A 14,872-nucleotide genomic window follows, 5' to 3' on the forward strand; every position below is an offset into this window, starting at 1 on the left:
ATAGGTTTCACAGGTCGGCGCAACATCGAGGGCCGAAGGGCCTGTACTGCGCTGTAATGTTCTATGTTCTATGTTCTAATTATGGCCACATTTTCCAGTCAGTTCTTTTGTTTCTATTCATTCATGGAATGGGGGTCACTGGATGGATCAGCATTTATTGCCCATTCCTGATTGCCCAGAGGGCAGTTAAGAGGCAACCACATTGCTGTGGGTCTGGAGTCACATGTTGGCCAGACCATGTAAGGACGACAGAATTCCTTCCCTAAAGGTCATTAGTGAATCAGATGGGTTTTCCTGACAATTGGCAATAGTTTTATGGTCATCATTAGACTCCTATTTCCAGATTATCATTGACTTCAAATTCAACCATTTACCATGGCAGCATTCGAACCCAGGTCCACAAAACATTACCTGGGTCTCTGGATCAATAGGATAGCACTAATAGCTCTAGGCATTGTCTTCCCTCTGTAGTCAATTCAATTTGCGTTGTGAACTTATGCTTCCTGTGTCCAGGAATTGCGGCAAGTTTTCAGAGATTAGTAAGTAGCTGGCCACAAAAAGCATGTATTGTACATACAGGCTAAATTCCTCATAAAGATCAGTGATCTATATTCTAGCTCTGATTCTGAAATATCTTAGGAGAGCTAGGAATTTCTCAGGTACCTTGGATATTTTACAGCCACTATTTACTGAGTGACAAATATAAAATTGTGCAATTAAAAGACCCTTGTACATGACTTGAGTCAAGTCCTGACTTTCTAATTATTATTCTATAATGCCAATGTTATCTTTTTAACTTTAAATAATTTAATGTGAAATACTGCTGGGAAATGTCTATCAAGGCCATCCAAACACCAAGTCTGCATAGTCAAACATATTCTAAAATGAGTAATCTAATTATTTAACTATCCTAGATCGTTGGTGAACAGTTGACAGTTCACATCAACCTGGTGAATTTGCCAAGACCCTGGTCACCAAAGTAGGGATTTTGGTCATTTACAAAAAAGAATATTACAAAAAAAACCCCAAAAGAATTGCGGATGCTGTAAATCAGAAACTGCTGGAAAGGCTCAGCAGGTCTGGTAGTATCTGTGGAGAGAAATCAGAGTTAACGTTTTGGGTCAAGTGACCCTTCTTCAGAATGCCTCTTCTGACTAGATGTAACATAAGCTGAACACCATCTTATTATTAGTTAATTCATTTTGTAGTTTAACAGTGCTGTATGCAAACTTAGATCATAGAATCGCTACAGTGTGAAAGCAGGCCATGTGGCCTATCAAGTCTGCACTGATCCTCTCACCCAGGCCCACCCCCTTACCCTATAACCTCAAATTTCCCATGACTAATCCACCTTGCCAACATATCCCTGGACACTATGGGCAATTTAGCATGGCCAGTTCGCCTAACCTGCACATCTTTTGACTGTTCGCAAAAAAAACAGAGCACCTTGAGGAAACCCATGCGGGCAATGTGCAAACTCCACACAGAGAGTCACCCACAGGTGGATTGAACCTGGGTCCCTAGTGCTGTGAGGCAGCAGTGCTAACCACTGAGCTATAGTGCTGCCTCGACTTAGCTGCATCTTCAGAGAACATTTGAATAAATTTAAATAACTAGAGAGTCAAATATTTCCATCCTTTCAAAATATGAACTTTCGCTTTTCTGCTTGATTATTCAGAAAATTTATTTTGTTTTGTGCCCTCCTTAGATTGATCTGTAGCCAACCAAAGGGTCATTGAGAATGGCATAACTTCAGATGACTTGTAGCCATCATGTAACAATATAGTAACCGTTGGAGGGAGATGTCAAAGAGGAGTCTTGAGTTCTATGTTCAGCAGGACAGTCAATCTTTATCTGAGCTCTTTGTCACACGTGTGGGAGAGGTCAGAGACTGCACCCCATCTGGCCTTCACATGGGGCCCTGGTGCCCTCTTAATTAAGACTCAGATTGGAAAGGTCAATGACATGCTGGTTTCCCCAGTGGAATACAGCATTTGTATACATTTTACATTACAATAATTACATGCAACATTGATGTCATTGTTCCTTCCCATTTAATCTATACATCTAATCCTGTAAAACACCTGATCAATGATGGACAACCATATGGATGCCCTTTGGTTCCCTACGATCTCATGATGTTTGCCAGATATCATTATCATCAGGCCTTGAGATCTTATAATGTATCCCATTAATTCACATTCCAAAGTTAATGGTTATAATCTTTTTCAGACATTTCCAGACTTGCTTATCTCTAAGGGCTGCTCAAATTCTGTTATTCATTATATTCATTGCTATCCCTATCAAATTATGTAAATCATCTTATAGTTCCCACTGCCGCAATCATGGGAGACACAAGAAAATGCTAATTTCTCCTAATTGCTATAAAATTCATAATATCAGTTGTAGTATAAAGTTAGTTAGAAAGAGAGTTGTATGGTTACATGTAATGTTAGAATTCTTTAGCCATCGGATTGTGAGCAGCTTCTGACCTGGAAGGTCAGGTAAACACTGCCCCTCTATCTTGTAGCTGCACTATAACTCATACTAGTCACATGCTGTCTTTTAAGATGAAATTTATTGACCCTACTCCAAATATTTCTACTCTTACTCTTTTACCTAATAAGACATCTACTCCATTGATAATACTGAAACTCACCACCAGTTGCACAATTCAATAAACTTGTCCGAACTCCTCGGTTTTTACAAGACATAATCTCATCCTTCTTTGAAGTTATCACTTGTCTCTGTTATTGTGGGGTCATACTTTTCTTTTTAATTCTTGTTATGAACTTCAGGCTCTATTCCCAGACATCTCTTATCAGACGGTCTCTTACAGACATCTGCAACTGTGGTTTGTACAGAATTCCCTGTATATTAATTTGTAAGATTTTTGTTCAAAATAGACCCTGCTACATTGGATTTATCTCCTTCTCAAAGCGACCATTGTGCTTACTTTTTTGTTATTGCGACTAAAAATCTCCACCATTTTTATTCCAACGGGCAGCCATATTATGCCATTTCTGACCATGGACTACCCCAACAGTAACAATACATCAGTTGCTTGAATTCTGTTTCCGCAAGTCATTTGTGGTAAATAAAGTTTAATGAGTACCTGCAGGGCATTCAGTCATTTTTTAAAAACATATAAACTTTACACAGTGCATCTTAAAAAGAAAATTCTGGTGGAACAGTGCTATTAAGTCATTATGTGGTGCAGATTTTTTTTTTTAAATTTAATTTATTTTATAATCAACCAATCAGAGATGTTATTACACACTTCTGGAGCAGCAGGGAATTGAACCCAGGTCTCCAGTCCAGGGTAGGACACTACTACTGCGCCACAAGAGTGCTCCCCTTTTGTAGTTGGGGTATTTTTAAAATTAACCTATTTTTCCTAGTTAATCTGTTCAGAGATATTACTGCACACCTCCAGGGCAGCTTGGACTTGAACCCAGGCCTCCCGGTCCAGGTATAGGGACACGGCCACTGCATCATAAGAGGACCCTCACTATGTAGTATAGAAAGACCCAATTTTTGTTTGACATACTTGTTGACCATGAGCTCTTAAATACTGGCTTGATGCCTTTATCACTCTGACATTGACAATTTGTCATTATTTTGAAAGGCTCATTGACACTCTCAACACCCACCTATCTTACTTAAGGCTGTTTTTAATGTGTAAGGATTTAGGTTGCCATTTTTCAGTATTACTGCTTAGTAAGTAACACCGCCCGAAGATCTCCCAATCCAAACTGTACTCACGAAGTTGTCCAACTGGGCAACCTGATTTTGTCCAGCCTGAATGCAGGGAGATGCCTTAGAATACCTATTGGCACCATAAAGTATAAGGCCAAACCTTCAAAATTATGACCATTTGTTCACTATGGGTACAGGAGACCACTGGCATGACTGTTGCCATTCAGCTGCCCAAAAGTCAAAATAAATCCCAAGTATTTCAGAATCAAGTATCCATACATATTCAATAACTTTTCATTTTAACCTTGCAAATGTGCAAATATCTTCAGGGATTGATGCTGCATTCTTTAGAAATGTTGTTTAACATCACTCATTCACTCACTCTGACACATCAGTAACTGTCACTTCTAGATTTTTTTTAAAATTAACCTGTTCAGACATGAGGTTGTAGAGTTGTTCACTGAGCCGGTATGTTTGATTGCAGACGTTTCAACACCCTACTAGGTAACATCGTCATCAGACTTGAACCCCATTCCAATGTCTTAGACGACTCAACTTCTGCAACTGTTCACTTAGAAGCTTTAGCAGATTAAAAAGAGAATTGAACTGTTTTTTTCTGAAGCTGTCTCAAACATTGGTCCCAATGGGAACCAGCAAAGTTTAATTTTATATTTCTTCTATGCATGGAAAATAGAAGTCTTCAAATTAGTAATGTAAAATCCTTCGCCACACAATAGAGGATGACACTGAGAGTCTAATAATCTTTTTTCACCTCTAGGTGGCAAGTGCAAAGAAAAATACCATGCATACCAAAAAGTGCTACACCCTCCAGAATTAAGGAAAATATCGAGGTAACATTTTTGTTAATGACATAATATTTGTAAACTTCAATTTTAGACATGAGTATATAATTAAGAATATTTATCATGCTTCAGAATGAATAATGCAAGACAATTACAGTCACTGGAAGATGTTAAACATGTATGCTTGGCATAACAACAAGAACTACTTGCATTTACCTGTAATGCTTCATGGAACAAGGAGAAGTTAGGAGTGGTGACCAAAGGTTTGTTCAAAGAGGCAGGTTATAAAGAGATGGAGATGTAGAATGAGTTTGGAAGGAAATCCAAGAATCCATGGTATCTAAGCAGCTGATGGCATAGAACCCAGTGGCACAGTGAATGAAAGGAAATTTACAAGAGGCCAGAGGAATTAAGAATTCTACAGGAGAAAAGTGTAGGGCTGAAGAAAGTTAATTAGTTAAACGAGAACAGGAGATCTAAGGTTTTGGAGTAGATTTGTAGCTCGGGTTGTGGGTGTTGAGGTTGGCTGGCTCGCCGAGCTGGTTTCTTGTTTCGCAGACATTTCATTACCATGCTGGGTAACATCCTCAGTGCAGCCTCCGATGAAGCGTCAGTGTGTTTTCCTGCCTGGTTTTTAAACTCTGGGGTCCATTGAGATGGATTGCCTCACTTCCGGTTTTCCTTAGTAGTGGAATGTATGTGGGGTCGAGTTCAATGCGTTTATTAATGCTTCGTGGAGTGCCAGGCTTCTAGGAATTCTTGTGCCTGTCTATGCCTCGGCTGTCCCAGGATCTTGGTGTTGTCCCAGTCGAAGTGGTGGTTCTCCTTGACCATGTGGATTGAGATGAGTGAGTATTGGTCGTCTCTTTTTGTAGCCAGTTGGTGTTCATGTACCCTTGTTGTTAGTTTCCTTCCTGTTTGTCCGATGTAATGTTTCTCGCAATCTCTGCAGGGGGTCTTGTAGATGACATTGGTCCTGTCCATGGCGGGGAGTGGGACTTTCATTCAGGTGAGCAGTTGTCATAGGGTTGACGTGGGCTTGTGTGCCACTCTGATGCCCAGCAGTCGTAGGAGTTTTGTGGTGAGTTCCGATGTGTTCCTGATGTAGGATAGTGTGATGAGTGTGTCGGGGAGTGTAATATCTTTCTGATGTTGTTCGTGTAGGCATCTTCTGACCCAGTTCTTTGGATATCCATTATCCTTGAAAACCTGGAAGAGGTATTCTTCTTCCTCTTGGCGTAGTTCCGTGTTGCTGTAGTGTGTTGTTGCCCGTTTAAATAGTGTTTGCACGCAGCTTCGTTTGTGTGTGCTGGGATGGTTACTGTTGAATTTCAGTACCTGGTCTATGTGTGTGGCTTGTGTGTACAAGAGTACATGAACATATACATTCCAATACAAAGGAAAAGTGAGGCAATCCATCTCAACAGACCCCAGAGTTTAAAAACGAGGCGGGAAAACACATTGACGCTTCATCAGAGGCTGCACTGAGGATGTTACCCAGCATGGTAACAAAACATCTGCAAAACAAGAAACCAGCTCGGCGAGCCAACCAACCTCAAAGAGAACAGGAGATGTCATAAAGGGAAGCAGATGAAAATATTAAATTTTGAGGGTTTGTTGGGACCAGCAGCTGGTTTAGGTCGATATGGAGGGGAGAAATATGTAAGCATCAATTTTGGATGAATAGCAGTTTAATCATCCTGAGAATGTAGCTGAGAAGGGGTTGGAATGTGGCAAGGGAAAAGATTTTGTGGCTTCTGCCTACCCGAAGTGTTGCTAGAGGAACTTGCACCTAATAATATTCTAAATAACAGACAATAGTCTCATAACACAAGAGACGACGGAAAGATTGAGAGAAGTAGACCCAGTCATCAGCCCCTGTCTGTGAATGGTGCCACCATGGGGCACTCAATAATAGGAAGAAAGAAATGGAGCCAAATATGAATCTTTGAGGTATCAGGAGGTAACAATGTGGTTGGGAAAGAAACTACTATTATGCATGCATTGTTTACAATCAAAAAGATAAAAGTGAATCAAGCAAGGACAATCTAATTTACCTGGACAGAAGAGGGAAGATGAGGCAGTTGGTTTGCTCAACTGCGTCAAGGGTTGTAAAGAAGATAAGGAGGGATAGTGTATCATGATCATCACAACTGATGTCATTTATTACTTTGCTTAGGATCATTGCAATGCAAGGATGCAGACATGCAGTAAAAGGAAATGCATGTTGAACCAATTACCAAACTGCTAGTGGATGTTTACAAAAACATTATTTTCATTAAGGACCACAAGGAACAAATAATCCTGTTTTCAGATTGACTGGCAGATTTACAAAATTATCAAACCCAATGAGGTCACTCTATGGAGCCCTGGATATACACTTCTGGAAAAGGAGTTGTTGAGTGGAAAAATGATTTCTATAGTTAAACTAATTACATCAAATTTTGCTTCAGGAAGCTCAGTAATCAGGCAGTGGGACTCCTCATAGTGTGTTATGATCCCAGCTGATGGTAACATTGGACAAATATTCCAGAATGAAACCTGACCTTGATACACCCAAGTTATTATTTTTGCAATTTGCTTTCTGTAATGGTTAGTCACTGAACATATCCACACAAATCTGCCAAAGTACTTTTTAAAAAAACACAAGTTTATTACACAAAAGAATACAAGAATTTTGAAAGATGTCATAAACAGCAAAATAAAAGATTTAATCCTTTTTTCCTGCACTATTCTTTGTGGAACACTCAACTCAAAGAAGAATCATTTCTACCTTCCTTTTAAAATGTCTTACTCGGTTGATGAGGTCACAAACATTTCCTTTTAGTGTATATTTGAATATTAATGAGAAACAATACCCTCCACCACTCCCAAGACATACAGACAGGCTAACTCACTAACTTTCCTTACTGAACTCTTAAAAAGAACTCAGAACTTTTACCAGGCCTGTCTATTTGGACTAGAGTCCTCTTTCCAGTTTTGATAATCTGGAACTGCCAAAACGAAACTGCCTGTCTGCTGGTATGGATCTTTTCTTCTCAACTGAACTCACTTGAGGCCCCGAGCCTCTCCTTCTGTAAGTCATAAAAACACAACTTTAGCACTATGGTGAGATAACACAGTGTGGAGCTGGAGGAACACAGCAGGCTAGGCAGCATCAGAGGAGCAGGAAAGCTGACGTTGCGGGTCAGGAGCCCTCAGGTAATCCAGCAATGGCAGTTCTTACTATCTCTCTTTGAATTACAACCCCATTGTGAAGCCTGTTCTAGGGATGCCCACCTTGAAGAAGTTATCTTCCTCCCTCCAGAAAGACCTCAGTGGATCTCTCTCCCACTGCAATCCTCTGCTAATTCAGCATCGGCAGTTCTTACTATCTCTTTCAGCACTATGGTCCCTAGGTAGTTTATCCAGTCATTCAGCGCAAGTCACATACCTTCTTCGAAATTTTTTTTTGAACTCATTGTTTAAAATGAATTTCTGGCCTTTGAGAAGAAAATCACCTTCACAGAATGAAAACTTTAAAAATCTTAAGAATTCAAGATCTCAAACAATGACACATATTAAACCTTTACCACAAGTGCAAAAGCATAGATTCTCATTTGAGGCTTAGTCCAGCAAACATTATGTAAAACAGCATATATCGAGTGAGGTCAAAGCTGCATTCCAACCTCAAGGTTATGAGTCAGATTTCAAATACTGTGTATCCTTGCATTACTTAGATTGTGAGTCACATTGAGACTCCAGTTGCTGTAAATATGTTGAAGAATTAGGATAAGACATCTCAACCAGAAATGGAAACTTATATGAACATGGTGAAAATTATAAAAAGGTGAAAATTGACTTAAGTTCTTTAATAAAAATCATTCTTGGGACGTGGCATCATTTGCAAAATGAGCATTTAATTGTCCATTTCTAGTTGCACTTGAGGTGTTGGTGGTGAGTTGCCTTCTTGCAATGGTGCAGTGGTGATGGTATTCCCACAACACTGATAGAGAGAGATAAGGGTATTGACCCAACAAGAATATAAATATGTTGAAGTCAGGCAGCACGTGACTTGGAAGACAGTGTGCCAGACTGTGCTGACCTATTTTGCAAAGTGGACATTGTAGACATCAGAATAAATCATTGGATTAATGTTTTTAGTATTTTCTATTGGTTCCTATTAAAGAGCTTTGGACATAACCAAATTAAGAGTTTCCTTTACAGTTTTGTGTGAATCAGTGTAGATATATTAACAATATAAAATGTTGGACTCAAAAGTTTATATAATAGGAACATAATATATATCTTATAAAACAGGTCTTCGATTTCATGTTGTCAAAGGAAGATATGAAACAAATTGAATCCTTTGATTGCAATGGAAGGTTGATTGTACCAACAATAGAAGTAAGTTATCAGAAAAAGTAGACTTCATAGTTATGTCTTTAACCGGAGACATATATAAAGACCAAAGAAAGTAACTTGCTTTGCAACAAATGGCTTTAAACATGCAAATTCCAGGACATTTTAAACCTTGGGGACCCTCCAATATGTTGCTGGAACGGGAGGGTTTGAGTTATAGGGAAGGGCTGAATAGACTAGGGCTTTTTTGCCTGGAACATCAAAGGCTGAGGGGTAACCTTATAGAGGTTTATAAAATCATGATGGGCATGGATAGGGTGAATAGCCAAGGTCTTTTTCCTAGGGTGGAGTCATCCAAAAGTAGAGGGCATAGATTTAAGGTGAGAGGGAAAGATTTAAAAAGGACTTGAGGGTAACTTTTTCATGCAGAGGGTGGTGCATGTATGGAATGAGCTGCCAGAGGAAGTGATGGAGGCAGGTACAATTACATTAAAAAGCATCTGAATGGGTACATGAATTGGAAGGGTTTAGATGGATATGGGCCAAATGTTAGCAAATGAGTCTAGGTCAGATTGGGATATCTGTTTGGCTTGGACAAGTAAGAACCGCTCCCCCCCCCCCCCCCCCCCCCCTCCCCCGAAGGCTGTGTTTCCATGTTGTTTGACTCTATGCATGTACGGCTCAAAGATGCCAAAAATGACATGGCACTTGTGTTGAAATGGGATTTCAGTTGGTATGTGGCCACACGAAGGGTCTGAAATGTATTAACATAAGCGCTTCCTGGTTTGGAAAGAAAACGTTATAAATTCTTTAAAAATTGTCTTGCTTGGATATCTTTAAGAGTAAAAATTGGAAGCAGTGTGGGTACAATAGTTATAATCAGGATTTAAAAATACTGCAACTCCTCCGGGCTGGTTTGTGGGAAGTCTTCAGAACCATAATGTTTTGTATCATTGTACAGTTTACCTTTTCATGTGCACCAAAGTGCTATGTATGCTACCATGTCTCTCATTGTGCTGTGCATCTTCCATTGTAGGATAAATGGTCCTAGTTCTCGTCTTCTCACATTCACAGTGGTGCTGTGTATCCTTTCACATAAAATAATGTTATGTATTCTTCCATGTACCATGCTGCAATGTATCGTGTGTACCATAGCAATATGTATTCTTCCACATGTCAGGTTGCACGTGTGTCTACATGGGTTTCTTCTGGGTACTCTGGTTTCCTCAGGTCCAAAGGTGTACAGGTTAAGTGGACTGGCCATGCTAAATTGCCCTGTTTAGCCTTGTAGGCGAAGTGGATTAGCCATGGTAAATGTGGAATCACCGGGATAGGGGGAGGTGCTGGGTCCGGATGAGATGCTCTTTGGAGGGTTGGTATGGATTTGATGGCCCAAATGGCCGCTTTCCATACTGTAGGGATCCTATGTCATGGTGCTCCACATATTCCATGTGTACCGCATCACTATGTATCATTCCATGTCTGAGTGGATAAACAACTGACCTTTGAGCCACCCTATAACGGACCATCTTGGTGGTTTACCTTATTAAACCCCTACCCCAACCCAAGCCTCCTCCTACTTGGCACCCAATGAATTTCTTAGTGGACAGTACTCACTGCAAAAGGTTCACTGAAATAGATATAGAAATGGAGCACAAAGTTTAGCCAATCTACCACTTGCAACATCAGTTTATTTGTGTGTTCCAACAACCTGTGATGGAAATAAAAAGCAAAACAAAAATGTAAATGGTAGGAATCTAAGAAATACCAGATGTTGGGAAGTGAGTGAGCATCTGTTGAGAAGAGAAAACGTTGCAGTTGAGTTGCAAGAGTTGCAGTATTTTAAATCCTGATTATAACTATTACACCCACACTGCTTCCAATTTTTACTCTTAAAGATATCCAAGCAAGGCAATTTTTAAAGAATTTATAACGTTTTCTTTCCATCTCAGCTGTTGAAAGAGCAGTTTAGACACCTGCCTCTGTGCAGAAATATACTCACATCGGAGAGCCACTAATGCAATGTGACACTTGTCAGAAATAGTATGGGTTCTAATTGATCTTTTACTTTTGTAGAGAGACGGTATGAGAGTTTGGAGAGATTCAAGTCATCCATACTTCCCTTTCAACGAGCCTTACTGAAGATTATACAGATTCCAAAAATATCCAGAACACATATTGGAAATGTTCCTTATAAATCAACTTTGAAATTAAATCTTCTTAAATTGGTGGAGGAATTTAAAAAAAAAAGGAGAAATAATTTCAATGTCATGGATATAAACATTAAAATTATTAAAACTTAACTGATTTCTACTGGACCTGGTTGGCTAAGGCAAGTAAAGGTGACAAACTTTACTTAAATTGATAATCAAACAAAGTATCAATTATTTCTAAGCAAATTAATAAATGAACATGGCACCTTCATCAGTAATACTGAGTGCAGATTTTGAGTGAGTATACAGAAACAACACATAGGATCCAGAACTTCCAACAAGAATATACTTGTGTAGAATATTCTTATGCATACTGTAATGTAAAAATTTAATCATTTTTACTGTCTTCAGCAAATTAAACATTAAATAAATTGTTCAAAACTAAATGTAAAAGTGGTGTTTTTCTTCAATATGCTATTTCACAATGCGTTGAAATTTAAATATACCAAATATAATTTCATTACATAATATACTTGCATCAAGTATGTCCATTTTTTAAAAATAGAATATTAAGCAAAAATCTTTGAAAAGTGTGTCATAAATCAAAAAATAATTTAAGTAAAATAAATGTCCATTACTATGAAAACGAACAATTTACTATGGCTTTGAATTTATTTCCAATGGTTGGACATAGAGAGCTTAGAATGGAATTTGGAAAATGGTCTTTGGTTTGTAGCAGCATACAGTACCCATTCTAGTAAAAGATGGATCATGTCCTTTAAATTTATCTTTTTTTTTCCAAAATTCATGCTGACTCCCAATAAAATTACTTCTGATGCATTCAAAACTTCTGAACCTGTACTATACACTGAGATTAAGGTTTATACTTTAGAGAGGCTAGACCAGTTCAGGCAAAGAAGGGTTAGTAGTACAACCTAAAGATGCAATATAATGGGCATGCTTTCTATCTCTCCCTCACCACATTTAAAAAAAACTTCAAGAGGTTACCATTAACATTGAGGAGGATCAATTAGCCCCTTTGCTCACATTCTTCATTTGCAAGCATGTCTTAATTCTTAGCCTGATATGCTGGCAACCCATTCAAACATCATTTAATTTGTAAATGTTTTCATGAATCTGTCATCAATCCTATTAACGATCACCAATTAATATTTAGGTTAAGTACATCACATGGCAAGAAACAAGCATATACAACATGCATATTCCTCATAACAAGAGGGAACTTGTGCTTAGAAGTGGAGGATGTGGGTGAGATCCTCAATGAGTACTTTGCATCAGTTTTCACTCAGGAGGAGGATGTGGAGGATAGTAAGATTTGTGTGGAACATGCTAATATGCTAGGGCATTTTGAGATCAAGAAAGAAGTGATGTTGGATCTCTCGAAGAGCATTAAAGTGGATATGTCCCCAGGGCCCAGTGGTATCTACCCCAGATTTTTGAGAGAGGCAAGAGAGGAGATTGCTGGGGCCTTGACCAAGATCTTTGTACGCTCGCTAGCCACTGGAGAGGTCCTGGAGGACTGGCAAGTAGCTAATATTGTTCGTCTATTCAAAAGAGAAATAGGGATAATCCCGGAAACTATAGACCAGTGAGTTTTGCATCAGGGTTTAGGAAGTTATTGGAAAGAATTCCTTGGGATAGGATTTATGCACATTTGGAAAAGGAAGGCCTAATTAGGGACAGTCAGCATGGCCTTGTGCAGTGAAGGTCATGTCTTACTAACGTGGTTGAATTTTTTGAGGAGCTAATGAAGATGATCAATAAGGGTACAGCAGTGGATGATGTTTACATGGATTTTAGTAAGGCTTTTAACAAGGTCCCTCAAGGTAGGCTCATCCAGAAGATTAAGATGTGTGGAATCCACGGTGACTTGGCCGCATGGATTCAGAATTGACTTGCCCATAGAAGGTAGAGAATAGCGGTAGAAGGTTGTTTTTCAGGCTGGAGACCCTGAGTAGTGGTGTTCCGCAGGAATCCGTACTGGGAGGTCTGCTGTTTGTGATATATATAAATGACTTATATGAAAATGTAGATGAGTGGGTTAATAAGTTTGCAGATGATACAAAGATCGAGGAGTTGTGGATAGGATAGGTTGTCCAGGGATACAACGGGATACAGATCAGTGCAGATATGGGCGGAAAAATGGCAGATGGAGTTTAATTAAGTTCAAGATTCTGTACTTTGGGAGATCAAATGTTAAGAAAAAGTATAAAGTTAATGGCAGGACTCTGAACAGCATTGACAGACAGAAGGATCTTGGGATTCAAGTCCATAGCTCCCAGAAAGTGGCGATGCAAGTTGGTAGGGTTGTGAAGAAGGCGTAAGGCATGCTTGCCTTTATTGGTCGGGGAACTGAGTACAGGAGTCAGGATGTCATGTTGCAGCTTTTTAAAGATCCTTTGGTTAGGCCATATCCAGAATACTGCATTCAATTTTGGTCACCACATTACAGAAAGGATGCGGAAGCTTTTGAGAGTGCAGAAGAGATTTACCAGGATGCTGCCTGGATTAGAGGGTATGAGCTATAAGGAGAGGCTAGAAAAACCTTGTTTTCTTTTGAGCGTTTGAGGCTCAGGGGAGACTTGATAGCAGTCTATAAAATTATGAGATGCGTAGATAAGGTTGATGGTCAGAATCTTTTTCCCCCAAGAGTTGAAATATCTAATACTAGGGTGCATGCATTTAAGGTGAGGGGGAAAGTTCAAAGGAGACATGAGGGGTAGGTTTCCTACACAGAGAGTGGTAGGAGTGTGGAACGCCCTGCCAGGGATGGTGGTTGAGGCAAATAGTACAAGGGCATTTAAGGGACTTCTAGATAAGCATATGACTATGCAAGGAATGGAGGAATATGGACCAAGGGCAGGCAGATGGGATTAACTTCATTTGGCAGCACGTTCGACCCAATATCATGGGCCAAAGGGCTCGTTCCTGTGCTGTACAGTTTTATGTTTGAAGACAACCCAGAACACAAAAAAGATCAGGCTATGGGCAGTGATGGCAACCCCTGGACTTCCAAGCTCTACCACGTAGGAACCATGAAGCTACTCAGGAATCACATTAGAGAGATAGCTCGAGGATGACACATTTGGATGACACATCACCTGCAAGTCTGGAATAATCCTCTATGATAAAAGGTTAGCATTGTGGTGATCTTCATGGTCAGTGCAGTTCCTACAATGAAGGTCAATGGTAGTGAGGTCGCAGCAAGTGGCATTACTAATTTGTCACCATCACTACAAATACTATTTCTGGTAGTACTATGTAAGAGTGCTGTACTTTGTATAATCCAGAGGAGGAAGATGGTGGGTTGCCGTCATATCTCCTTTAGGATATCTGACAAGCTTGTTTTATTTTCTTATTCTCATTCATTCTCCATTAAAAGGCACAGAGGTATTTGCAATTTTAATCCTGTTTTAACCTCCATAGAAAGTGTGATGACGCAATCATGAAATTCCCACTTTAATAGACACAGCGGGAGATACTGAAGCAATGAACAGTATTGGTATCAGTTATTATATTTAAAAGTGACATGTACCGAGCAACACTGAATGCTTCTTTGAATCATTTATTGCCACGTGTATTCAACGTAAAAATACATTGAAAAGTGTACAGCGAATGTACATACACGGCACCATTCACATCAACATTTTAGAATAAGATAAGAAAAAGAAGCTTAAATGAATGCAACCTTTCTTTCCACTGCCGCAGTCCCAATCCGGGATTTCCAGCCAACGTCATGCCTCAGCCAGCGTCTTGCTCTGGGCTGCCTCACGGGGTACATGAGAAATATGTTTTCTTTTAATGATAGCACTGACTGAAACAATGTATAATAAAGGAAAACACAGATCTGTGGTA

General features: G+C 39.5%; 1 long non-coding RNA gene across 1 annotated transcript; it reads left to right on the top strand.

Moving 5' to 3' along the window:
- Positions 1-4,372: 4,372 nt before the first annotated feature.
- On the top strand, positions 4,373-11,442 carry LOC125484559. Its single transcript, XR_007263400.1, has 3 exons — positions 4,373-4,550; positions 8,802-8,888; positions 10,920-11,442. It is a non-coding gene; the product is annotated as an uncharacterized LOC125484559 (long non-coding RNA).
- Positions 11,443-14,872: the final 3,430 nt, after the last annotated feature.

Source organism: Rhincodon typus, chromosome 1, assembly GCF_021869965.1.
Source record: "Rhincodon typus isolate 14 chromosome 1, sRhiTyp1.1, whole genome shotgun sequence".
NCBI lineage: Eukaryota > Metazoa > Chordata > Chondrichthyes > Orectolobiformes > Rhincodontidae > Rhincodon > Rhincodon typus.